The sequence below is a fragment of the Mirounga leonina genome, unplaced genomic scaffold (assembly GCF_011800145.1).
Source record: "Mirounga leonina isolate KUSES-001 unplaced genomic scaffold, KU_Mleo_1.0 Mir_175, whole genome shotgun sequence".
Taxonomy (NCBI): domain Eukaryota; kingdom Metazoa; phylum Chordata; class Mammalia; order Carnivora; family Phocidae; genus Mirounga; species Mirounga leonina.
This window is the reverse complement of record NW_023270453.1, coordinates 32,739,266-32,763,615: the sequence shown is the minus strand read 5'-3', so window position 1 is coordinate 32,763,615 and position 24,350 is coordinate 32,739,266. Positions and strand designations below refer to the sequence as shown.

The 24,350-nt window shown below is 52.3% G+C and overlaps 1 long non-coding RNA gene across 8 annotated transcripts; it reads right to left on the bottom strand.

Annotated features, from left to right (window-relative positions):
* Nucleotides 1-2,456: 2,456 nt before the first annotated feature.
* LOC118021850 lies at nt 2,457-20,347 on the bottom strand. Of its 8 annotated transcripts, none has more exons than XR_004682321.1 (4): nt 20,013-20,347; nt 18,107-18,274; nt 3,125-3,232; nt 2,457-2,730 (listed from the first exon to the last, which is right to left on the bottom strand). It is a non-coding gene; the product is annotated as an uncharacterized LOC118021850 (long non-coding RNA). The 8 variants fall into 8 exon arrangements; XR_004682320.1 differs by having other exon boundaries at nt 20,075-20,347; XR_004682322.1 differs by lacking the exon at nt 18,107-18,274.
* Nucleotides 20,348-24,350: the final 4,003 nt, after the last annotated feature.

The window sequence follows — 24,350 nt, the reverse complement described above, 5'->3', positions numbered from 1 at the left end:
TAAATGTTTGCTTTACAGTGGTTAAAATCGGGACGCATATAAGGTTCATACATTGTGACTGTGGCTATGTCCCTTATGTCTCTGTTAATCTGTAGGTACCCACTTCCTCCCTTTTTTGTCTCTTGCTATTTATTTGTTGAAAAAACTGGGTTGGTTGCTCTGTGACCTATCCTACAGACTGAGTTTTGCTTATTGCATTCCCATATTGCTGTTACATGCGTTCCTCTCCCAGCTCTATTTCTTATAAATCAGTAGCTAGATCTAGAAGCTCACTTAGATTCATGTTTGGTGTGTGTGTGTGTGTGTGTGTTTGTATAACTTTATGGTGGCTGCTTAGTATTCCATTTGAAGGTACATAATGTCTGGCTGTCCCTCTTTGTGATGTTAGCAGCCATTGATGATGACTATCCAGATCCACTGGAGGTTGCAAAATGGTGGCATACTAATTCTATCCTTCTTTGTTTGTTAGCTGGAATACTTCCATAAAGGGAAACTTGCCCTTATCAACTATTTGGTTGCTGCAAGGTATAGTTCATACCAGAAAGGATAAATGCTTGGTTTTTTTCCCTTTATTGGACATTGTCAAAACAATGAGTTCGTTCCTCAGCATCCTCCAGAGATGACAAATGAGTTTATGTTTTTCTATTTTTCTTTCTTTTTAAAAAATTTATTCATTTGAGAGAGAGACAGAGAGCACACAGGCGTGGGGGGAGGGGCAGAGGGAGAGGGAGTAGCAGACTCCCTGCTGAGCAGGGAGCCGGATGCAGCACTCAATTACAGGACCCTGAGATCATGACCCGAGCTGAAGGCAGATGCTTAACCGACTGAGCCATCCAGGTGTCCCTATTCTATTTTTCTAAATATCTTGGTGACCTCATAGATTTGGATGTATATGACATGTTTTAATCCATGACAGTTATTATTCTTATTGATACTCAAATTGTCCCATCTTTGGCCAGTGGGATCCTCTTCACACTGTCCCCTGTGTCCTTTTTGCCATGATCCCAGAAGTCTTTGACAGCCCCATGTGACCTGGGTGACCAGATATTCCAGGCTCACCTGTACATTTCCTGCCTCACATCTGGAATCAGCCATATCTCCACAGAGCCCTGGTTTCTGATTAAAAGTGGTGTTTAGAGACCATAATGTGGGTGCTGGGAGTGCTTAGATAGCTGCTGAACTGGTCATTCTTTCTCACCTTTTCAGGAGACGTGGTCAGAAACACACCCTTCATTTTGTCAGGCAAAATACAGCAGGATTTCACCCGGTACTTTCAATTCAAATCTGGGGCTATGGGGTTTTCACTCTGTCTCTCTGATTTTGCGTCCGCAACTCCTTTCTTCCAGGACAGTGTGACAAAGCCTGCTTCTAAAAGCAGAGCTCTTTGTTGTGTGTCCCCTCAAGCAGGAAGCATGTGAGAAAGCACTTCAGTCTGTCCCCTCAGACATGAACCTGAGCTCTCTGAGGAGGACATTTAGAGCTGGTCCCCGGGGGGAAGCCCACTTCTGGGTCCACAAGGGGGCCACGTTCTCACGGCAGATGAACCAGCTCCTTCCCCCATCCCGGATGTGGATCCTCTCGTCTAGCTGCTCCCAATCCTGCCTGCACACTTGAATCACATGAGGACTTACAAAAAACCCTCCCGATCACAATTAAGTCAGAATCCCTGGGGCCGGGACCCTCACATCAGTATTGTTTTTTAAAGCAGTCTGGGTTATTTTAATGTGTACCTAGGGTTTAGAATCACTGCTCTAGTGTCTGCTTCTCAGCCGAAGGAAGAGAAGAAAGAAGCCAGGGGTGATAATAGTGCTTCCTTCAAAGAAGCTTGGGTTTGAATCCTGACGCTCCCAGTTCCTGCCTCTGAAATCACTGAAAGAGCACCAATCCCTCGAACTTTCTGCAGTAATCAAAATGGTCTGTATCTCTGCTGTGCAGTGTGACAGCCACTGGCCCCAGTGAACTAGTTGCTGGTGCAACCCAGGCAGTGAATGTTCAGATTTTTTAACTCTTAGCTAATTTACACAAAAATAGCCACATATGACTAGGAGCTACAGTCTTGGGCAGCGCCACTCTGGAAAATGACTTAACAGCTACAAGCTTCATATCCGTAAAATAGGGACTAATAAGAGTTACTTCACTGGGCTGTTGTCAGGATTAGAGATAATGTATATTAAGCACATGGTGAAGACAAGGCATTCAATGAAAGGCTGCTTCCTTTCCTTATTAACATCAGCCCATCACTCTTGAAAAAACAAAAACAACAACACAAAAACTTGCCCAGAAATGGAGTGCTCAGAAGCACCCCACCACGGAGACTAAAAATTCGAAGCCGTTCCAGAGAAACTCTTGGAAAATGTTCCTTAATTGTAGAAGTTCAATTGCAGCAGGAGGTTATCAGTTGCGAGGGCTGTATTTTGTTACAGATCTAGCCGCAGCTCAATAAATTAAGCAATCACTCCAAATAACATGTTGCTTTAATCCCCTCTTGGAACAATTTCAAGTTGTTTGGTTTTATATTAGCACAGCCCTTGAAAGGAGACTCAACGTTGGTCTCATTTCTTTTTCCTCAATCCGTCAGACCCTCTCCAGATAGATCTCAGCGGGACTAGCAGGAGGGAGGATTCCGAGCCGAGCAGAACTCCTTTTATCAAACCCGCAGTGTTTTCCATCTTCTGGCCTCTATGTGCTCCACGCCTCGTTCACTAAAATTACTGGCAGGTTTATCTGCAACTAACACAGAAAGAGACACCTCTCAGCAGCCGGTTCTGGACGTGAAAAGCAAACTTGCAGTGGCTTTTCCATTCTCCTCTTCTCCCTAGTGGTTTATAATCTCACAGTAGAATTTCATTTCCCCTAGAAACTTGGCACCGGAGGTGTCAGCCGGGGAACATATTTGTTTGTGTAAATTAAAAGGAGAATATGTTTTGACCATATTTAAGTTCTAACTGCGCTAAAGAAATAAATACTGACTTGCGCAACGCTTCTCACTGCATGGCTCTGGCTCACCTCCCCAAACTCTGCCTTTGTTTATAAAACCCAAGCTGATGAGAACTCTGAGCAGCTTATCACCTCAGAAAGGGGCCACGTCCACCCCCACCCAGGTCCACATGGCAAGTCCGCTTACCTCATTTGGGACATTTTTCCCCTGACACACTGCGTCCTTGCTGGGGTGGGCGAGGCCGTGGAAACGGGCTCCCCCACCCATGCGCTCTTGATGGGCATTGGGCAGTAGCTGTAGAAATAAAAAATGCACGTATCCTCTGGCCTGAGACATTCTGCTTCTAGGAACGTATCCTGTGAGTATACTTGGACACATGCCAAAGAGAGTATATGTTATAATGGCAAAATCCTGGCGTTAACTGAAATGCTGGCTGGTAGGGGACAGGTTAAGTATGGTGCAATGCTAGAAGGCATTAGAAAGAATGAGGTGGGTCTGCGGGCTGTCACGTCTTCAGGATATATTGGAACGCCCCCAGCTTGCTTAATGTTATGAGCAAAAAAAGTGAATGCACTTGAACAGGCTTTGAAAATGTATGGAGATTATGCAAACTGCATCCAGCGGTTACTGTTTAGAAAGCAAAATTAAAGATAAATCACCAAGGGGGTGTTCCTTCATTTCCCACATTATCCTCTTCTGTACTCTTTTTCTTACCACCAGCATGGTATTATTTTCAAAATCTAGGGCAATTAAATAACCTAAAATCGTGTTTTTGATATGATTTCCACACTCTGGAGCAATATAAAATGATAATACTCTTTTCATTACGTATCTGTCAGGCTAGTGGAGTGGTGGTGGGAATCCATGCTTTTCTGGTTTCTTTCTTTCTTTCGAGAGAGGGAGTGGGGGAGGGGCAGAGGGAGAGAGAGAATCTTTTTTTTTTTTTTTAATTTTTTTAAAGATTTTATTTGAGAGAGAGAGAGTGAGTGAGCGAGAGAAAGCACAAGCCAGGGAGGGAGGGGGAAAGGCGGAGGGAGAAGCTGACTCCCTGCTGAGCAGGGAGCCCCATGCAGGACTCGATCCCAGGATCCTGGGATCCTGACCTGAGCCAAAGTCAGACACTTAACCGACTGAACCACCTAGGTTCCCTGAGAGAGAATCTTTTTTTTTTTTTTTTGAATTGTTTCCAATCTTTTGCTATTGTAAACAGCATTATGACTTCTTCCAATTAAAATATAGAATGTACAATACCATTAATCCTATGGTAACAATAGCAAAAAACCTGCTGAAATGAAAGTCTATGGCAATCGTCAAACAACAGTGGGCAGATGAAACTTTGTTGAACTGATTTATAGGAAGTGATGGTGAGCAGAGAGCTGCAACTGCTTTCATATCTGGAGAAAACCTTCTGGTTTGTGGAGAAGCAAGACTCTTATAGATGAAGAGACTTTATAGACTTGAGGAAAAACAGTCAAGACACTAATAACAGTATGGGTTGTCAGATAGATTGGAATTTAGAAGTGCATCAAATGCAAAAATAAATGGCTTGGCTTAACAATCAACGTCCCCCATCCCCAGGCCCCACCCCTGCCCCCAGTGTTAGTGCAAAAGTGTCAGTGTAGGCAAGGCTGGAAAACAGAGAATTAAACAATTTCAGTGTCTGAATTTCAAAATAAGCCAAGACTATACGATGCCTGTGTCTCAACCCCTGAGAGAGAATCTTAAATAGACTCCATGCTCAGCTCAGAGCCCGACGCAGGGTTTGATCCCATGACCCTGAGATCATGACCTGAGCTGAAATCAAGAGTCGGATGCTTAACTGACTGAGCCACCCAGACAGCCCAGCTTTTCTGGTTTCTTTATGCAAATAACCTGGAGTGGGATGCACGGTGGTCTCAGAGAGACACCAGATACGCCCACTTCCCAGTCTCTGGAACCTGTGAATATGACCTTATCTAGCAAAAGATGGGCTTAAGTCAAGGATCTTGAGATGAGTTTATCCTGGATGATCCAGAGGGGCACTGCATGCATCCTTAGAAGAGAGAAACAGAGGCAGACACAGCAAGAATAAGAACGCATGAAGACACAGGCAGAGATTGGAGTGATGTGGGCACAAGTCGAGGACGATGGGAGAGGCAAGGTACAGATCTTCCCCTGAAGCACCTGGGGGGAGTGTGGCTCTGCCAGGTTACGGACTTCTAGCCTCCAGGACTGTGAAATCCTACCTTTCTGTCATTTTAAGCCTCTTAGTTTGTATCAATTTGTTACGGCAGCCCTAGGAAACTAACACATCACCTGGCTTTTGTAACCCCTATAAAATGCATGAAGCACATAGGTACTTTACGAATAAGTTTGGTAGTCCTGTGTGTTTGGGGGAACACAAAGAATGCATTCATGCATTCCACAGACAGATATTTCTTCAGCATCTAGTTGGTGGCAGGCACGGGTCCAGGTCCTGAGGAGACAGCAGAGAACCAGAGATGCCTGACCACCTGGGGCTGACACATAAGCGGGAGAGAGATCGTTAACTAGAGAGAAGGACCCATGATGGTGGCAGGGGCTGAAGAGAACAAGAAAACATGGAAGGAAGACAGGACCCTGGGAGAATGGGGAGGGGACACTGGAGTAGATGCGGGCAGGGGCTTCGTGTCCACCTGAAGGGAGAGTATTGAGCAGAGGAAGCGAGCACAGAACTTGACCCTACCGGGCACCCATTGGTTGGACCAGAATCGGTAGGAATGAGCTACCCTTCTCCCCCTTTTTCCTTCCCCGCCTCCCTTCCTCCCACGTTTGTTGTCTGCCTACTGTGGGCCAGCAGCTGGGGACGCAAAGATGTCCAGGGTCCCCATGCCCAAGATCCTCACTCATGGGGGGCAACAGGTGTGAACAGATCACCACAAATATAACACGGTAGGCCTGGGAGCTTTGGCCAGGATAAGCTGCATGCGTGGCCCATGGTGGAGAGCAGCGTGGGGAGGAGAGGTGGGGGTACGCTGGGGGCGAGGCTGGGGAGACAGGCAAGCAGGAAAAGGGCCTGATGTACACGTTCAAGAGCAAGGGCGTAGCTCTGATTCAGTGGGAAATGAATGGGCGATGGGGTAGCACAGGGACGCGTGTCTGGGGATTCTTGTATCCTCACGTACGGCAGGCACACCTCGGGGACGATGAGTTCTGAGGATAACCTACCCCTTTTAGCTTCACACAGTCCACAGAGAGGACACAGTCCCCACATCCTGAATTGGGGTGCTCTGGGCTGCACAAAAACCAGAGTTGATCCGACTGAGGCAATACGGGGGATTCATCACTCTGGTAGCTGTGATGAGGGAAAAGGCTGAGCTGCTCCTGGATCCAGCACGTGTAATGCTGTGGGGACAGAACTTAGCGCCGGCCTCTCTCCTTCCTCCCCACCCCCATCCCATCTCTCATCGCTCCCTCTCTCTGCTTGTTGACCTCAATGTCTGGGGCCACGGGCACCTCTGGACGCTAGAGAGTGGAGCTAAAGCAACCTTCCCGCCCGCTCCAGGTAGGACAAGCCTCGATTGGCTGTGCTTGGGTCATGTGACCACACCTGGACCAATTACTGCTATCTGGCACCGAAGTGGGCTGCTGCGATTGGTCATGTTTGGTCACATGTCCGTGTTTGGCCCAATTACTGTAGCGGAGGGATGGGGGTCGTGGGTGGCCATCTTTGGTCGTATTCTCACCAGTGTCAGGTGTTTGAGCGGAAGTGGGGGAGGAGGTGTTTGCAAAACAAACCCCCCAAACCCCTAAAACAAAAACCCCATAGATAATAAAAAACCCAGAGCCATCTCACTCCTCCAGAGACATCTGCTGGCTGTGCTTCTACATTTACTTGGCTGAGAATTGCCTCAATCTTGAGTCAGACGCTTTAAGATCCACTATACGGTCTCCCAACCCCCCGAGCTGCCCGCAGGATTTACTCAGACCTGTTGTAGTTCTTTTTTTTTTTTTTTTTTTTTTTGCTACTGTCATTATTTATTTTAATCAAATTAAAAAAAAATTTTTTTTTCATCATCTTTGGTTGATGATTGCCACTTCTGCTAAGGGTAGGAACTGCGCCTGTCCTTTTGAGGGCTGCATTGCCCCTGCTCAGTACACAGCCCCTTCTATGGTGTAGGTGAGGAACTGAGGAGTGAGGGCGCCTGGGTGGCTCAGTCGGTTAAGCACTGCCTTTGGCTCAGGTCATGATCCTGGAGTCCCAGGATCGAGTCCCACATTGGGTGGGGGGGAGGTCCCTGCTCAGCGGGGGGTCTGCTTCTCCCTCTGACCCTCCTCCCTCTCATGCTCTCTCTCTCTCTCATTCTCTCTCTCAAATAAATAAGTAAAATCTTAAAAAAAAAAAAAAAAAAGGAACTGAGGAGTGAATGAACGTGCGTTCACTCATTGAACTTGCAGCAGAGAACAGGAGGAGGTACAAGGTCCTTACCTGTTCTTTCCTCAAGGAGTCCCTCTCTCCTCCCCGACCCCCTTCCCAGTCGTGTTGTATACCCCTCCATGACAACACTGTTAATGTAAGTGCATCACTGGGCATCATCCAAACACACACTGGGGGCTCTGAATCTCTTGGTGTCCTGAGTAAAGAGTATACATTCTTGCGGTGAGACTGGATTAGCACAAGAAATAAGGTTCCTTTGGTTGGTGGAGACCATCCTTGAGAAGGATGATGGAGCTGAGAGGGATCGGGTGCCATGATGGGCTGCCAGTGTCTGCCATGACCACCTGCCTCAAAAGGGCATCCCTAGTCCTGCCACTGCTCTGGATGGTTTGCTAACCAGGGGGCCTCTGTTCTGAAGACTGCAGCCCTGTCATCTGCTGTGAGATCAGAGGACACTCAGAGTCCAGGACAAAATGGTGTGCCTAAATAAAACAACTGCAGGCTCTTAGGGAGGAAGGCTTAAGGCAAATGGCTAATTTTTTTAAGTACTTATAACCCACATGTCAGCTGGGGTCATCTTATTTTTGGAGATTCAGATGGAACGGGCTTGAACTCTGTCCCTCATGCCACTGTCTCCCACATGGGAGACCCAACTTCTCTTGGAAACGTTCCAGGGATTGGGGGTGAGGGGTGCTTATGTCTGTCCTAGGCACCAAAGCTCTAAATTCCTGTGTCTAATGAATTAGTTCTGCTCGGGCACCCTTTTGCTGGCCTCATGGGCATGTGACACGTACAGTTGCACAGGGCCTATGTTTGGTTTAATGCTCTGCTGTTGTCACCTTGAACTTCTGAATAATTTTTGAACAAAGGGCTCCATATTTTCATTGTGCAAATTACGTAGCCAGTCCTGCTTTGTTCAGGAGCTGTTTCTTTCCACCCCACGTTGACCCACTCGGTCCTCTGCCCCAATTCCTCTGATCTCCCCAAATTCTACCCACACAAAGATGTGGGCGGAGGACACTCTGAAGGTTTGGGACGGAAGACAAGTGTTGAGCCCTCAGCCAAGTTAACAACATAAAGTCAGTGCTTGAATTGGCTTCGAACTCTTCGAAGAGTGACAAAGGGGATGGAGGGAAGGCAAATGACTCAGGACTGGCAAAGGCTGGTAATTGTTGATGATGGGTTCCAGTGCTCATTACAGTATTTTACTTACATTCAATATGGCGGGAAAGTAGAAAATACAAAGTAGAAAAAGGCAATATAAGACGTGCTTCTGGCAGCTCCTCAAAATGTTAAACATGGAGCTTCCATATGACCCAGAAATCACACTTCTAGGGTATACGCCCAAGAGAAATGAATACGTACGCCTACACAAGTGTTGAAAGCTGCATTATTCCTAATAGCCAGGAAGTGTTAACAATCCAAATGTCCATCACCTGACAAATGGATAAATAAAAAAATGAATACTATTCAGCCACAAAAAGGAATGAAGGAATGAAGTCCTGTGGTATGCTACAGCGTGGAAAGACCTTGAGAACACAATGCTCAGGGAAAGAAGCCATTCACAAAGGATCATACACTGCTTCATGTGAAATGTCTAGAACGGGCAAATCTATAGAGAAGAAAGTAGATAAGTGATTGCTTAGGGTGGGGGGGAGGAGGATTAGGACACTGATGTTTCTTTTTGAGGTGATAAAAAGGTTCTAAAATTGACTATGATAATGAAGACCCAACCCTATGAATATACTCAAAGCCATTGAACTGTCCACTTTAAATGGGTAAATTGGATGGTAAGTGGGTTATATCTCAATAAAGGTGTTTAAAAAATAAGTGATGCCCCCCCCACTTCTCCCACCAGGAATCCTTAGTCTTCAGCTTCTTGCCTTTTGGGAAATCCCCTTTCTCCTATACCCTCTCTCTTTCTCACACACACACACACACACACACACACACACACACACACACACTGCTATCCTGCCTTTCAGTTACCTTCTTGTGCCTTAAGCTGTTTTTCATTCTCTTTCCATTCTCACAGACTTCAGAAAACTGCCTTCTCTGAGAAGTTCCTTCCACAGCCAAGGTGCCCCAGTGAGGTATCTTTCTAAACTATAACCCTTTCGTCTTTAAAAAGTTACTCAGTCACAGCTATTAAAATTACAGCTTTCAAATCCCCACGGTGTCCTATTATGGCAGTCACTAATAATTCCTAATAGTTGTAAATTCCCTCAAAAAAAGAGAGGCCGATTCAATCTCTCCAGAGCCAGGCATCTCTGACCTAAACATAACTTACTCACTTCACAGATGGGGAGAGAGGATGGGAAAGAATGTTGCCCGGGCCAAACCGGAAGGCAGGTTTTTGAGTCTGGAACAGGGGTGGGCCAAATTCGGCCCATGTCTTGTTTTTGTAAATAAAGTTTTATTGGAACACACAGCCACGTCGGTTCATTTCTGTGTTGTCTGTGTCTGCGTTTTTGTTATAATGGCCGAGTGGAGGAGCTGTGACACAGACCATAGGGCCTGCAGAGCCGAGAATATTTAGTATCTGGCCTTTTACGGGGCAAGTCTGCTGGTCCCTGAGATGGAAGATCCAGGCTTGAACCCCAGCTCATCACATGCTGGCTGTGTGACCTTGGGCAGGTCAGTTTCTCAAGTGTTTCCTCATCAGCGAGCTGAAGGCAGTGATAGTGCCTCCCTGGGCAATGACTTCATGCGTGTCAAGTGCCTAGTATGTATAAAGCGCTCAATATATGCTGGTGGTTGTGTTATTTAGAAAAAGAGGCCGACGACTCTGACTTTATGGGGTTATCTGAAGCAGCAGAGAGCGTGCCTGTTTCGTAAAAACAGTTGGCGAAACATACAAATGTTTCTTATTGTCCTAAATATCCTAAAGGCTTTTCAGATGATTCTCTGCTTCTTAGTAATATTTATAATTTGGAGCTATGAGAGTATAAAAGGCCTCTAATTTCAGAGGAAGAAGGACCTCTGATCCACAAATCCAAACCCTCTCATTTAATGGCCCAGGAAACTGCCTCCCTGACCCCTGGCTGGGATTTGAACCTGCCCAGAACTAAAACCGGAGTTATGTTTTCGACTGAACTCTGCATCTTCTCCAGTAACAGGTGCTCAGGAATCCGGGCCCACGTGTCTGTAAATACCCGTGTTGTCCCTGAGCTCCCCACCGGCAGCTGTTCAACAGCGTTCTGCTGCAGAGTGTTGGCAGGGGTGGTCGGGGCAGGGAGGAACGAGGTGCACATCCCCACACCTTTCAGGGGCTACCTAGAAGCCTGCTGGGGTGGCCAGGGCTGACATTGCACCCCCCCTGACGACCTGCTTTCCTGGGAGGTGTCCTTTATATCGGTTTGGATCTGGATCTACAGCGGCCTCCCCATTCATTCGCTTAGCTTCACGGACATTAACTGAGCAGCTCATACATGCTGGGTCCTGGGGGTACAGCCGTGAATGAATGACAGTGCCTGCCCTTGGCTGTGTCCCCCTTGACTTCTCAAAGGGGCGACAAACAAACCAATAAGCATCCGAGCAGTTCAGCCCTGTAATCGACCTTCCTTTTGTCCCCAGGATTTCCATCCCACACCGAACCCTGCACTGGTGAATTGGACAATTACTCTGGACCTGGCTGTAGGCTCTGTGGATGGTAGGAGTTCAGAGTGACTGCTTTGGGGGTTAATCAGATCTGGGCAGGGCTGGCTCCCCAGTTTGCAAAATGAGAACCCGGGGCCCCGTGTGCCAAAATTATTAAAAATGTCAGGATGACAACAGCAGGGCATTAAAACTAGGGCCGGGCCCACAACCTGGGGTCAGACTCTTCCAGCTGGGCGTCTCCCTGCGCCCCGGTTTTCTCATCTGAACAAGGACCTGTTAAGGCCCACCTAAGGGTTGGTTGCGGCTGTAAAGGGAGATGAGGTGCCTATGAGAATAGTGGCCATTTGTTACTCTTAGGTAATGGTTATGCCTTAGGCAGCTCGTGGTCAATGCCAAGCACCATCCTTAGTTCTTTAGGGACGTGCGTTGAAGTCCTCCTCACTGCAGCCCTGTCATGTAGGTACTATTATTCTAGCACATCTGGATGGGGCAACAGAGGCCCAGAGAGGAGAGGGAGCTTGCCTGAGGTCACACAACAGTCAGTGGAAGCATCCGGATTCAAACCTGGGCTATCCAGGCCCTGGTCTGCGTTCTTAACCTACCTGTGTGTCCCCGGAGTTGACACGTGACTGACACACACAGGCAGGAAGGCATGCCCCTTCCCTGAGGTGCTAACACCAAGTCTAGCGTGTGAAATTGCCTCCATAATGTGGGATTCTTTGTTTGCTTTCCCTTTCGTCTGTCTCCCCTGACTCAAGGGGGAGCCCTGTGCAGACAGGGGCTGTCTTGCTCCCGGCTGCGTCCCTGGCTCCTGGTGCGGTGCTTAGCACAAAGTAGGTCCTTGACGAGACATGTGCTTAGCAAAGGGAATCAGGAAGCAGGTGTCCAGCCAGGGCATTCGGATCCAGAATCAACAGCTGCAATTCTCAGAACTTTAAGACTGTGTGGCTTAAGAACTTGTTCTGGGGAGATCCCACAGCTAAAGAAATCCTCTCTCTCCCTCCTGGCTTTTCCCACCTGGGGTTCTCCCCACCGTGTGGGAGGGAGGCATGGAAGGGGTGCCTGAAGGCCCAGCCCCCATCCTGGCGGGCCGCGGGCCAGGGGCGGGGGTTGTGCTAGGGCGGCTGGGCTGCTCCTGATGCCACCCCCCACCCCATGACACAGCAGAAACTGAAACCAGAGTCCGCCCCTGCTGGCTGGGACCGCACGCTCACTGTTTCCCTGTAAAGCCACCGTCCCGGGGGAGGGCAGGCAGGGGCTGGTGCCCGGGCCTGGCACAGGGTGGCCTGTCGAAGGAGCGTCCCTGCAGGCTGAGGGCGCTGCCGGTCCCAGGGCCACTGGTGCTGTTTGTGAACCACGGCAGCTGCCTGATGGAGCCCTGTGACTTCCTTGATCTGGGACAGAGGGTTCTCTTCTCCCACCTCACTGAGAAACTGAGGCCCAGAGAGGTGCCCTGGGGAGGGGGAAGGGCGCTGGGTCATCGCCACCCTAAGGCCGGAGACAAATCTGAGCTATGGGGGTGAGGGGTGTAGGGGCGGAGATGTCACTGGTGTGGGTGGGCGGGGAAGGGGTGGGGGCACCCCTGAGAAGCGAGGACGTGTGACATCCTGGCTGTCATGGGTGGAGCCCGCCACAGATTTGAATTGGCGACCCGAGGATGTGGGTGCTGAAAATCGCTAAGACATACACGAATGCTTAATTCAGTGGGTCTAGGAAACTTGACTGTCTCGATTTCTGCCCCATCCTCAGGCTACCTCTACCGTTCCTTGCTTAATATGTTTCTTCTAAGCAACGTACCCTCTTTCACTTAAATAAGTTGGTATAAAAAGGGGGCCTTCTATTCCTACCCCCAATTGAAAACCAGTTGCTTGCTGCAAACAGAAATTAGCCGTACAAAGAAATACCTAGGAGAATAATGTATACCTGGAACCAGGTACCACTTACAATCGCTGGGTAGATCTGCGCATCAGACTTGGGAGGTGGCTATTCTAAGCTGTGGGTTTCACGTGGGAGGAAATGGCGGCCCAGAGAGGTTGAGCCACTTGCCTGGGGCGACACAGCAGGAGTCCCAGCTGATTCCAGAAACCCATGCTCACTGTGGGGCTATGGTCTCCCCTCCTTGTTTGAGTCGCCTCAGCATATAAGGCGTGTGTTAGGAAATATTAGTACCAATCCCTTCCCCAATGAATGCTTTAACTTCCCCATTTTCAAAGCCCGCCACAAAGCCTTCGGGGCTCATATAGCGCTTGAGCTCATTATAGCCGTGGGTGGCAACTATGATCCCTTCCAGGCCAGAGTCTGGAGTGTGGCCCCTCCCTTGGCAGATAGGGAAACCGAGGCAGAGAGTGGGAAAGTGACCTGGCTCAGGGATCGGGGGAGGGGGGAGAAAGCCAGGACTGGCCAGGGCCCCCTGCCAAGGTGAAGATCCCAGGAGGCCCCGCTGGAAGGACCAGGCTGAAGGGTGAGAGTCGCCTCACCCGCCTGGTCAAACAGGTAACACTTGCTCGTTTTCCACCTTTCCCACCTTGCCCCCACGCGTCCCCCTTCCCCCTCTTCCCCCTTCCCTCCCCGCCCCCCGCCCCTGGAGGGCAAAAAAGCACAATTAGCAACACTGTCTGTGGATGGCGCCTTTTTCTTTCTCGTGTGGCCGTAACCAGCTGTGAGGTGTGTGCTGGGAGAATTTGGGGGGAACATCTTTCTCTTCTTTTAGTTGCTGGAAGACCTCAGAGCTGCCACCTTCCCAGCTAGCCCAGGGCCCCCGAGGAATACTGCAAGAGCAATAAGGATTTTTAGGGGCATTATGATAGTAGAATGGAAACACATCTGCCCCCAAAAGTCCCTCATTTTCCCTGCGGTAACGAACCAGCTGGGCAGGAAGTGGTGGTGCTCGGAGCACCGGGAGCCAGAACTAAAAAGGAAAAAATGTATGAAGTGAGAGCAACCTTGAAACAAGCCAAAGCTTTCATGGTCTGCGGCGGCTCCACCTAGGCTCCCCAAAAGCCTGATGATCATTGGCCGATAATTGGCTAAACATGTCGCTGTGCAGCCACTTCGAGATGGACGCGCCTTCTCTGTGGCCCAGAACACACCAAGATCGGGAACCCCAGAGCAGGTGGGAAGGACCAGGTCACTTCCAGGATTCGCCTGTGACGCTTCCCCAAGACCCCGATGGATGCTTCCTGAAATCTCCTTACCCATCTAAGGGAGCCATGCATCCATCAATACCTCCTGGTGTGGAATGCGGGAGAAAGGCAGTCAACGTGGAAACCCAGGGGGAAGTATCTGGAAAGGGGAGCACCTGTTTCCATGGCTTGGGTAGGGGAGCGTGGTGGTGGTGGTGGCTGATGGGGCAGAAGTGGGTGGGGGAGGGGGAATCCCCGCTCAGGTCCAGGAAGCCATCTCTCAGGTCTGGCCACTAGATATCGAGGACTAAGAAGTCCAGCACACTGTCTCCCCTGGGGCCGGTGGCCTGCAAGCTCTCTGCAGGTGCAGGTGCCCCAGGCCGGCCAGCACCCCTGGGCCCTGAAAGGGTTAACCTCCCCCACGGCTGCTGACACCCGAGGAGGAGGCTGCTCACCCAGCAGGCTGGCATATCACACTGGGCCATCGAGAGAAGAGAGAGGGGCTGAGAACAGCCTCTGTGAGCTCTGTGAATGGAGGCCGCCTCTGCCTTATCGCCGTTGGACCGAAAACGGGACGCAAAGCCTTCCCGGCCCAGAACCGGCTCCTTGGCCCCTGTCGCGTGGCCCCGGAGCCCTGGCAGGGACGCGGGGCATCTGTGCCGGTGAGCACCGGGCGGTCGGGGCCAGGCCTGCAAGGGAGCGAGTCTACGCTCTCCATGTGACAGCTGGTAACCCGGCCCCGATCTCTTCTTTCAAGCGGCACCTAAAATATTCTCTGGGTGAAGCTGAGGCTAAATAAGGCCCGGCCTGCGAGCGCCCGGTCTGGACCTTTTAATGCCATTCTAAGACACAAGCAGGAACCCACGCACGAGGCCTTTGGGTGGCCTGGAGTCCAGTTGCTGGGGCCAAACGGGAGTCCCGTGGGACGGGCTGACTCAGGGCTGGGTGCAGCATGCCTGAGCGGGCTTCTTCCCTGCAAGCTCAACTCCGGGATGCCCACCCACTTCTCTCTCGGCCGCCCCCCTCCCCGCCAGGCCGGCTCAGGGTCCCCTCGTCTGCCCAGCAGGCCCCCTGATGGGCCTCCAACGCCTTCTCCCCACTTCGGGGCTGCAACCCTTGCCCTGCTGGCCTGGGTCTTCCTCGCTGCCCGATGGAAGAGGCCTGGGGAAGGCAGCAGCTTGCTCGGTCGCTGAGACGCTGCTGGCCCAGCGCCACGCCCCCTGGGCCCACCCCAAATGCGAGGATCCCGGAGAGGACTTCCGGCTGGCCTGCAAAAGCACAGCTCTGCCCCTGAACCTTCTAGACTCACGCACAGGCGGATTTGCCCCAAGCCCCTCGGACGGCCTCATCTGTTTCCCTCTGAGCATCTGGGAGGCTGTGCTTAGCCAAGTGGGGCTCTGCCCTCACCAGAGCCCACGTGGTAAATGGGACACTGAGCCCTGCAGAGTCCCTGGGGAGGCCGCTCTCAGGAGCCCAACCCCGCTTCTAGCCAATAAATGCTGCCGGCGGGGTCCTGGGAGCAGAGACCCCCGGCACCTGTCCGGGGGCTCGTTTGGGCACCGGCGGCGCCTCTCAGGCCGCGTTCAGGCCTGGGCAGGCAGTGGTCCAGGCTGCCTCGGGCGGAGATGCCAACAGGCCCGGGCACTGAGCTCACGCACGATTCCAACGAGAGAGCCTAGTTTTCTGCACGCCTCTGAGCAAACTTTCACACCATGCCGCACAGCTAACTTCAGGCTCAAGGTGGCCACCACCTCCCTTCCCTGCAGGGGCCAAGCAAATCCTGGACAAAAGGCTCCATTTGCCCCCCATCTTCCGGGTGCATTTTAAACATGGCTTTCTTGTGACACCAGCAGCAGTTTCCACTTCCTACATGTGTGTCCCCCTTTCGTGGAGCGGTGCGGCCATTCAGGGACACCCGAGAAACAAGTTTGCCCTGTGGTTCCTTAAATGCAGGTGCTTGAAGATGATGTACAATCTGAAACTTGAAGGCTCTGTAAATACGGACATGCCCCCGAGAACCCAAGATTCCGGGCGGGCATCAGATCACTGGCCACTCTAAAGGGAGACCAGAGGAGGGCTGGGGGCTCAGGGTGATGGCGGGACCCCAAAGCTCACTCCTTCCAAACTCTCTACCTCATCCACCCTTTTGCTTGAAAAGCCTGCCTGGCTACCGGGCCTGCAAAGCCGATGGTGGTTTACCTCATGGTCGTGTGGTGGTTTTGTTTCCCTCGTTCCGGACATAAGCAGGGAAAAAAAAAAAAAAAGGGACTTTACATGTTCCCAAGTTTGGGATGCTGGGCAAGAGAGAAAATTCCAGAACAATGTTTTATTTTGTTGGTGCGTGCACGTATTTTCTGGCAAGTGAGTCTAAGGACCGAGTTTCCCTTAACCATGATCAGGCTAATTTTTATCCTCACCGCCCGAAAGAGCGGTATTTACTCCACGATCCCAATTAAAAGAGGGTGAGCTGATCTGCTGCTAGAAAGCTGTACCTTTACCTGGCAAGAACCATCTTTCTGTTCTTAATATTTAAGGTGGAGGGTGTGTGTGTGTGTGTGTGTGTGTGTGTGTTGAGGGGGGCGGTGCTGGGGAGCAAGAAAAAGAGGGAGTGTTCCCTTGTAGGGACTTTCCCACCTATCATTGGTTTGAGTCATAAACGCGTGTTTTATTCTTAAGGAAGTATTCCTCTCATTGCACTACCCCCTCTAAATATTTCACCCCTGGCTAGATCATATTTTTCCCCCCTTTGAAACATTTGTGTCCCGATGAGATTCGCTGTATCTTAGATATTGCTAAGAACTAAATTCCAAGTTTCTATTTTTTTTTTTCTTCTGAATCCACACGTCTTGGAGGTGGGGTGTGTGTGGGGGGGTGTGGATAGCAACCGCTTCGAGAAATTTCACACAGGCCAAAGGAGAAAAGCCAAAATGCATTCAGCATATTCTACAGTTCCTTGTTAATTTGTGTGTGCGCGCGCACGCATGTGTGTGTGCATGTGCGTGTGTGTTTTCTTATTGCTGTGGGGAGGACGGGGAGAGGGTGGTGGTAGGAACATGCACAGGAGCTGTGATTCTCTGCCCAAGTACTGAAGACTTCTCAGGGCAGAGTCCTGATTTACAAGCCCTTCACCATACCACCCTGCCTGTTTCCAGACTCCGAAGGGGGCCAAGTTGCGCTAAATGTATTCAGAGTTCCACGCGCCGGTTCGGGGGCCGCGTGTCAGCCAGGGCCGCGCCATTGCACATGCTCGCAGGAAAGCAGACCCGCTTCACACTCGGCACGAAACTCTGTCTGATTCTCCCCACTTCACAATCCAGTCATGTTAACATACGGCTTCACCGCCTGGATGCGAGCTCAGTGTCTTGGCCACCATTCCGCGTTCCGGCCTCGTTAATTCACGCAACGCACCCGATTCGTACAAGTATCATTAAAGGCTAATTTGGCGAGATATCCTTATTTAGCAAAGCAAATAGGATCTGACAGCTCTCTGGGGCTGCCGGGGGCGGGGCGACGATCCAGCAAAGCACAAACACAATTTGTGTCACAACGTGACAGTTTCCCATCCATGAGCCACGCTGGGGCTGTGGACTCTTGAAAATTGTGCTGTTTCATCGTGTCCCGTAACAAAGAGAAAGAACTCGGGAAGTAAAAAACTGTTTTTGCCAAGGCCCCGGCGCGCAAATGTCATCTGTGTGTCCATGTCTCATGTCTGTTAAACACAGAATGTGCCATCCAGAACCCTGTGTTCCAAAGTTCTTTAGGTACAGCTCACTTTCCCATTCGGTGCTGTGGACACCTGATTGAAATCCAGGTTTGCAAGTAAATCAACTTAAGGTATGTGGGCGTCTGCATAGGTCACAACCGGAGGGCAGAGGTATGCGTGTGTGTGTGTGTGTGTGTGTGTATGTGTTGAAATTAATGCAACTTAATAAGGTGACTGTTCTGGGAAGGTATTTGTGCCCCTACCACCCTTGTCTTAGAGAGCCCCGGTGAACACACTCTCCTGAGTCTCTTATAAATATGGCTCGTGGCAAGGCACCAAAGAAATACCGTGACTCCCCGCGGAAGCCAGCAGAGGGGTGCTCCTTTGACAAATGTGAAGAAAAATCTAACGTCATGACCATTCACAGCGTCAGCGGTGTTTGATTTGGAGGGTGTCAAACTGGGATGCCGCTCATTCCCTTCAAATCCTGTCCTCTACGACATCTCATTAAACCACTGGACCAAAAAAAAAAAAAAATTGTACAATTCCCTTATCTCTTTCTGGCCTCCCAAGGGAAGAGGCCCTTAAAAACTTAGCAGGTTCAACAACAAACTGAGCGTGTGTGCGCGCGCACACACAAGACTATCCACCTCCCCCCAACAGCCTTTCACTTTTACCAAAAGTAGCAAACCTCCCCCCCTTTCTCCAATCAGCTTTTAGACGTGCAACTTGGAGGTGTCAGCTCTTGGCTCTCTCTCCACGGACTGCTGGGCCTGAATCCCTCGATGTTTAGAATGACCCCAAAAGCGGGACTTTGTGGGCCAGTTGGATAAAACATAAACTCATCTCGCCCTCAAAACCCCGATTCTGGGACCACAGCCTCCAAAACCTTTCCAAAGAGGTGTGTTCCCCTCCACAGCTCAAAGCACTGGGCAGGCTGCCTCAGCGGCAGGATTTTGGAGAATCCTGGATAATTAAAAGAATCCTGGGTTTTCCTACAGGGATGACAGTCGATCTCACCGACAAGCCAGGATGGTGGTGGGAGGGATGGGGGCGGGTGTCTGACCACCCCAAAGCCGGGATCTTTTCCCTCTCCTGACCCCAGCCCTACAGTTGGGCCCGAAAGCTTCCCAGGGAAGACGCTGGGCCCCCAAAATGTCCCTTAGCAAAGCGCAAAAGGAGTGTCCTTGGTGCGGCATACAATCCCCACCCCACCCCCCCTCATCTAGCTAAAGTTTAGTTATTTATGCCCTTAATTGTCCCTCATTAAAGTCAAATTTGCTGCTTGCCCCTATTGGGGGAAATTATTTCCACCTTAACAGCTCAATTAGCCTCTGGGTTCCGAAAAGGCCACCCCCCACCCTTTCTCCCCATTTTAAACCCCCTCTCTTTTTCACAACTTCTCCTAAAAATAAATTATAAATATGGATGTGTCCTCAGAGGATCTGAGCGGCACATTCCAACGCTCCCCACGGTGGGGATTGGAAGCAGGGGAGAGCAGAAAGGCCACTCCCACCCCCATCCCCAAATCAGAATGCCTTTTCCCCCCTAACTTTTGCCAGAGCAACACGGTGTGGTCTCGGGCCCTCGCACCTCACTCTGCACCCCGGAACCTAGTTGTGTGTGTGGTTTTTTTTTTCTTCCCCCGCTCCTGCCCATCAAAAGCTAAGCCAAAGTGCTATGGCCGCCTGCTCCTCCGGGGGGGGTGGGGGGGCGCCAACTTTACTTCGGGGAAGGTGGTAACTCTCTGGGGACTGTCCCCCCCTGCTTTGCCGGCGGTCCCCAGGGCCCGGGCCGAGCGAGCGCGGCCCGGGGCGCACGTGGAGTGGCGGGGCGCGGCGGGCGCGGACCTGCGAGCGGGCGGCCTGCTCTCCGCGCGGCATTGATATCGGGGTCACGCAGCGAGTCAGTTTCCCGCACGGGCTTTCCGGGGTGGGGGCGGGGTGGCTGCCTTTCCAACCGCGCGTTAATTTCCAAGCCCCAGCATCTGGGAGGTGGGGGGCTGCCTCGCCCCGATCCCACCTCCTCGCCTAACACGCCCCTCTCGGGAGCCGGGGAGGGGGCTGGGGAGGTAGCCCAGCCCCGCCGCCTCGGGGGGCGGCAGCGGCGGCGGATCGCAACCCAGACAGGCGTCTAGCGCCGGGTCCCCGGAGAGCAGGGCGCTGCCCCCGCCACCACCTCCCCGCTCCCGTCCCCACCCGCCCCCCAGGCGGCCGCCCCGCACCCCCCGGGCCCGGGGGCCTGAGCACCCACCTGCCGCGGCCCCTGCCCCGGCGCGGGCGAGGGTGCCATGCAGGCAAGAGGGGGAGACTCACCGCCGCTGCCTCCTCCGGGGGCGCAGGGGGGCCCCCCGGGGCTGCGCCTTCCTGGGCTCCCGGGAGGCGTGCGCGGGGCGGGGGGCGCCCGCGGGCCCTGCAGCCTCCGCCTCGATTGGAGCCCAGCCTCAAATCCTTCACCGCGGGGGGGGGACTTCCAGAAAAAGATCCCACCCCTCCCCAGACAAGATCCAAGTGATGGGCGGGGGGCGTAGAAAATCCTTTTCTGCCGAGAGCACGGAGCCGACGGGGCTGCACCCGGCCTCCACGGTCCGCTGCCGCCACAAAGCCGCGCCCCCGCCCCCCTGGCCCCCCCCTCCCCCGCTCCTCCCCCCCCCCACGCCCTATGGCCGGCCCGGGGCGGGGGCTGGGCCGGCCCGGGGTTGGCGGCGCTGGGGAGGCGGCGGCGGCCCAGGCGGGGCGGCTCCTCCCCGGCCCGGGAGAGAGGGCGAGAGCCTGGAAGCGGCGCGCGCCCGCCTGCCCGGGTGGGGGCTGGGGCGGGGGCCGGGGTGGAGGGGGTGCCTTCCTAGAAACCCTCGCCAAATATAGTCAGCGGATAGGGGCATTCCTAGAAATGCGGCGGCGACGTCAGCCTCGACCTGTGGGGGCAGAGCCTGGGGTTCTCCAAACTGGGGGGAGGACGGGGGGGAAGGAAGAAATTCCCCATTTCCGACACCCCGTGGGCCGGAGGAGGGAGCCTGGGCTGGGCCTCCCTCCTGGGGGCGGGCAGGAGTCCTCCACATGCGCTCCAGGGATCCCTCGGCTGGGGTGCAGGGTGCCCGAATGGGGACACATCTACTTAAGATTCAGACTCGCCCCCAGATCTGCTAGCCTCTTTTGGGAACCTCAGTGACAGTGCCAGCAGGCACTTTTAGCTGTTCCTCCCATTTTCATCGTCCGCCCCCCCCCCCCCCCCCCCGATGAACAAATAGTGGAAGTCGGAGCAGCACCCAGACTGACCGCCACGCCTGGTCACCACTCCTTGGTGGCCCCTAACCTGCTCTGGGATGACTGGAGTCCCTTGGAACTCCCAGTTTTGGAAGCTGGACGGACATGCTCTGTTCCCAAGAACTCCCCAAATACCAACCCACTTTCAGGCCAAAACATAAAGTTGTGCTTGTCCTCCCCGCCCCCCCACACGTTGCAAAGTCACTTTGGTGCTGCGTTCTAAGTGGCAGGCTCCAAGAGATCTGCAGGAAATTGGTGGTGGGGCACTGAGGGTACCTTCTCCACTTGGCAAAGATCTGGCCCCTGGGGTGACACCCCCTTCATAAGCTACATAAGGTTCTGACAGTGAGGGGGCCCCTCCCCTACAGCTGAGCCCCTCCTGAAATCTGCTCCACCTGCACCCCTTGCCCAGGGACCCCCAGATCATGGTACAAGTGTCCCCTCTTGTAGGGGATCCAGAGGATCCAGATAACTGAGACATGACTTGTCCCCCTCTACTACCCAGCCTCTTTTCGAGTCAATGTGACAGGACTGAGCCTCCCAGGATCATAAAAAATGTATTTGCTGTCCTCTGTTGGCCAACGCGTGTCACACTCAGAAAACACATCGCCAACCAGTGGGCCCTCCTGATGCCATCTAGGGGGGCCCAGGACCGCAGCCAGAGGGAGTGAGCCAGACACGCCCCTCTTCTCCTTCTGTCCCAGGTGCACCCCTACTTCCTGCCTCCACTTTCGGGGGGAAGGAAGAAGGGGGGTCCTGGTTTGCAGTCACTGCACTGGTCTTTGACCCACTGCTTTGTGTCTCATGTCCCTTCTCTCTGGTGGGGCTCTAATTCCAGAAGCCTGGAGGGCAGTGCTTAGGGAGCCAAGGAAGGCTGTGGTGGGGAGGTCTCTGGGTTCACTCCAGGCGGAGGGACCCCTAGGGGATAGTTTCTCCCATAGCATTGGGAGGGGAATGTAGCAAAAGGGGGATAGGTCAGACGCCTCTTAAAGCAAAGGGCTGATCACTGATAATCATCAGTCCCCATTTATTCCTGAAGACCTACTATGCGCCAAGCACGGGAAGTATACTAGCTTACTGAGCTCTGCCCATTTTCCAGAGGAGAAGAGTGAGGCTTTGGGGTCAGTTGTTCTTGGATCCAAAGCTTGCTTGCCCTGTGTGTGCCAGGCCCAGAGCTGATGCTGGGGCCACAGTGGCAAATAGGACAGGTCGCTGACCTCAAGGTGCCTGGGTCAGGGCACCATGAGAGACCAAAGCTGGGCCGCGGTGTCCACCTGCATCCTCCCTGCTGGTCCCGCTGGTGTGTGGTCTCCATTAAGAGCGCATTGCCCCTGCGCCCCTCTTGTGGGGTAGGGCGCACGAGAGGCTGGGCTCCCCCTGCTGCTTCTTACAAGCTGGGAGACCCTGGACACTGCTGAGCCAGCCTGGGCCTCAGCTTCCTCATCTGTAAAGTGGGAGTTATAATACCTGCCTTATAGGACTTTCACGGGGCTTAAATGAGACAAATACCCTGGTAGGGAGGGGGTACTTGGCATTTTTTTTTCCCCCATTGCTTCCTATAAAGATTTTCTTTTTCTTTATTTTGTGTTTAAAAGTTGCAGTGTTAAGTCCCATTAACGGAAAAGACATAACAAAAACTTCCTAACAAGTGAAAAAAATGTTCAGAAATGCTGCAAAAATTGGCTTCATTGACATAGTTTCAGAATTTTCCTTAATATAGCCTCCGCTGGAAATTCATTATGTGACATTTATATAAGTATTTCCAAATCACTCTGCATAGCGAGCACTTCAGCTCTCCACTGTCTGCGCCTAACATTGAGCGCCAACTCAGTTTCTGAAGTCAATGCAGGCAAGCACCCGAAATGGCCCACCCCACCGGAGACGCTGTTGCCGTATTGTTCTGACCAAGATGTTTCTGTTGAGTAGGTGTCCCTGTGCTGCTTTTTGTTGTTGTTGTTTCGATGTCATGTTAATCACCATACATTGCATCATTAGTTTTTGATGTCCCTGTGCTTCTTGACCCTCTTTGCTCTCATCTTCCCACAGCTTCAGAATTAGGTTTTGGATTTCTTCTGGGTTTTTTGTGCTCCTTTCTAAGGGGGAGGGCACTGGTTTGCCAAATTCATGGGTGGTTCCAAGTGGAGAATTGGATTTCTCCTAGAATTTTAACAACGTTTCGCAAAGAAGGGCCTCTGAGGGAGTTCACGAGAGGGTTGCTCGTGCCTGGTGTTATTACTTAGAGGAGAGGATGTCAGAGGAAAAAATTGGGGCCTATGGGCAAGACCCACCCCGTCCCGCCAAGGCAACCAGGGCTCTGCCTTTACCTTGGATTTTAAAAGCCCCCTAAAAGATGTCCCCCCGATCCCTCTGAGGCCTGCTCTTGTCCATTCTGGCTCAGCGTCCCGTGACTCGAGCTAGTGGCCAGCCTGACATCCAGCTACACTAGACTCCGGAAAACACCCCACTCTTGGGCTAGAAGCCCCAGAGGCCCACTCTGGCCTTCTCCCAGGAAGGGGCGCCACCCGCACCCAGGTTTCTGGCCAGGAAAAGATGCCAGGGCCCGGGCGAGAAGTGCAAAGGGGCCACCCTGGGCAGAAGGAGCCTCCGGGAAAAGCCTGGACTCCTGGCACCCTGCCCTGTCTGGCACATGGCAGGGCGAAATCAAGTTTTGTTAGAAAATGAATAAAAGAAAGAAGGAAAAGTACTGGAAGAGAAGCCTGGGTGGGGGTGGGTGCTGGGACTGCAGTGGTGTCCCATCTGTGAAGATGTGGAGGCTCCCAGGAGGCCGAGAACTCCAGGCCCCGGCTAGACAGAAAGATAAACTGCCATTTGGTGAGACGGAGGGTCTGGGCTTCCTGGTCTGCTGGGCACCAGACCCTCGCCTGCTAGGGGCATCATGACAGAGGCCGGTTACAAAGGCCCATTAAGAAAGGCTTTGCAGGGGCACCTGGGTGGCTCAGTCGTTGGGCGTCTGCCTTCGGCTAGGGTCATGATCCCAGGGTCCCGGGATCGAGCCCCGCATCGGGCTCCCTGCTTGGCGGGAAGCCTGCTTCTCCCTCTCCCACTCCCCCTGCTTGTGTTCCTGCTGTTGCTATCTCTCTCTGTCAAATAAATAAATAAAATCTTAAAAAAAAAAAAAAAAGAAAGAAAGGCTTTGCAATGGAAAGAGATCAATCAGGCTGTGACCTTGGACAAGTCCTTGGCTGTCCCCAGTTTCAGCGTCCCCACTGGCAACAATGTGTAGGGGATGAAACTGCATGATTTGCACAGAGCACACACTAAGTACTCAATAAATTATAGCAATGGTCCATCCCTGTTAAATGGGAGT